This window comes from Bidens hawaiensis, unplaced genomic scaffold (genome assembly GCF_021521415.1).
Source record: "Bidens hawaiensis isolate Kalapana, Puna unplaced genomic scaffold, B.hawaiensis_p1.1 tig00061225_1, whole genome shotgun sequence".
NCBI lineage: Eukaryota > Viridiplantae > Streptophyta > Magnoliopsida > Asterales > Asteraceae > Bidens > Bidens hawaiensis.
The window spans coordinates 7553-9972 of NW_027506483.1; the positions used below are offsets into that span (position 1 = coordinate 7553).

Sequence of the window (2420 nt, forward strand, 5' to 3'; positions counted from 1 at the left end):
AAGTACCTCTGCGTTGCCGTGGGAAAAGTATGTTTAAGGTGTGCATAAATGTTTAGGATGATTCATTCACTTGGCAATTACCAATTAACTAAACGGTACAATCAACCTTTTGATTAAATTAGATTCATGTATTCATATACTAACAATAAAGTACCTGCACTTTACTACATATACCAGCCCATTTGCTATTACATATATGCACTCTCGGTCGTGTATTTATCTAAAAACGGGTCAAATATACTTTGAGTTATGTTTTCATCTCAAACAGGTTAAATAAACTTTGGATTATAATTTATCCCAAGCTGTTTAAATAAACTTTTGGTTGTGTTGTCAAATAAACTTGGGGGTGTGTTTTATCTCAAACGGGTCAAACGGGTAAGATAAATCTTGGGCCATGCTTTATGTTAGACGGGTAAGGTAAACCTTTGTTGTGTTCTGATTTTAATGCAATATTCATTAAGCGAATAAGAAATTGACTGTAGTTCAAGAATACAAGAACAATTCATAATACAAGCCATTTCATCCCAAGTTTAAAACGTTACATGCGACTCTTCCTCAATGGTCCCATTGCCTTAGCCACTTCACGAAGTGCAAACTTCTGAATCTTCCCAGTTGATGTTTTCGGCAACTCTTCTTTAAACACCACCGTTTTCGGCACCATGTATCCCGGTAACTTACCTCTACAATACTCCACGATCTCCTTTTCCGTCACCTTCCCCCCCATCTCCATCTTCAAACTCACAAACGCGCACGGTGTTTCCCCCCAAAACTCATCCTCCCTTGCCACAACCGCAGCCTCATTCACCGCAGGATGCGTGTACAAAACCGACTCCACCTCCACACTACTCAAATTCTCACCGCCACTAATAATCACATCTTTCGACCGGTCCTTGATCTCCAAATACCCGTCGGGGTGCATCACCGCCACGTCCCCGGTGTAGAACCACCCGTTTTCCCTCATTGTTTTCGCGGTTTCCTCCGGATCTTTAAAATAACCCAACATAAGCGACGTACCCCGTAACACCACCTCCCCGAGAGTCAACCCGTCCCGAGTCACACTAACTCCCGACTCGGGGTCCACCACATCAATTTCCGTAAACCCGACCGTTCTAACCCCTTGTCACGCTTTTAACCTAGCTCTATCGGTCGTGGGCAACCGGTCCCACATCCGCTTCCACACGCACGTGACAACCAACCCGCCCGTTTCCGTCATCCCATACCCGTGACTGATTTCAAACCCGATCGACTCGGCACGAGCCAACACCGCGGCTGGAGGCGGAGCCCCAGCCGTCATAATCTTAACCAGTTTCGATAACCGCGTTACATCTGGTGCGTTCCACAACATGTTGAGAACAACCGGAGCCGCACACACGTGTGTGACGCCATGTTTATTAATGCGTCATACACCGAGGCACCGTCAAATCTGCGTAAGCAGATATTGAGGGCGCCCACCACTGCCGTGCCCCACGTGTAACTCCACCCGTTCGCGTGGAACATCGGGAGAGTCCATAAATAAACCGGTTGTTTCGGTACGGACCACTCGATCAAAGAATCAATAGCCATAATAAACATGCCACGGTGACAATGAACCACTCCTTTCGGAGACGACGTCGTTCCGGAAGTGTAGTTTAACGTAATCGGATCCCATTCGGATTTGGGTCTAACCCGAAAACGTACCATTGATTCGACCCGAGGTCCGTCATCGGTAATTAACACCAGCTCGGGTTTATCCGCATTGGATGGAAACATCGAAACCGCATCGAGTACGAGAGCAACCGATTGATAATCAACAAACACGAGCTTGGATTCGCTGTGACGCAGAATAACCGAAACCGTGCGGGCGTCGACTCGAGTGTTAATCGAATTGATGACAGCTCCAGCGAAGGGTATGGCGAAGTAGAGCTCATACATTGCGGGTATATTCGGGCCGATTACGGAAACCACTTGTTGTGTTTTGATTCCGAGTTTAGAGATTGAGGAAGCGAGTTGAATACATCTCCGGCGAGTTTGGGTCCACGTGTAGGTGGTGTGGTTGTAGATGATGGAAGGACAGTCGCCGTAGACGGTTGCGCATCGGTCGAGGAAGGTGAGGGGAGTGAGAGGGGTGGAATTGGGTGGTGTTGGGCGGACCTGATCCATCGGTTAATGTTTCCCGGCGAGTGTTCCGGCAAGGTGCATGTAGTTTGAGAATATGAAGTCAGATTCAGCAAAACTGCAAGCACCACGTGTATTATGTCTTGTAAAGGCATCCGTTACGTTTTGATGTAGGAAAAAAAGTGAAACACGTCTAGTGAGTGTCACGTGGGAGTTGCAAAACATTGTGCAGTATTCGTCGTTAGAAGAAGAAGATAAATAAATAAAAATAGTACCGTGTAAAAATGAATACGAATTATCGGATTTAAAATATTAAATTAAAGAAA

At 46.1% G+C, this 2420-nt stretch overlaps 1 pseudogene; it reads right to left on the bottom strand.

Annotated features, from left to right (window-relative positions):
- Positions 1 to 538: 538 nt before the first annotated feature.
- On the bottom strand, positions 539 to 2188 carry LOC143617976 (2-methylpropanoate--CoA ligase CCL4 pseudogene; annotated as a pseudogene).
- Between the last annotated feature and the right edge of the window lie 232 nt (positions 2189 to 2420).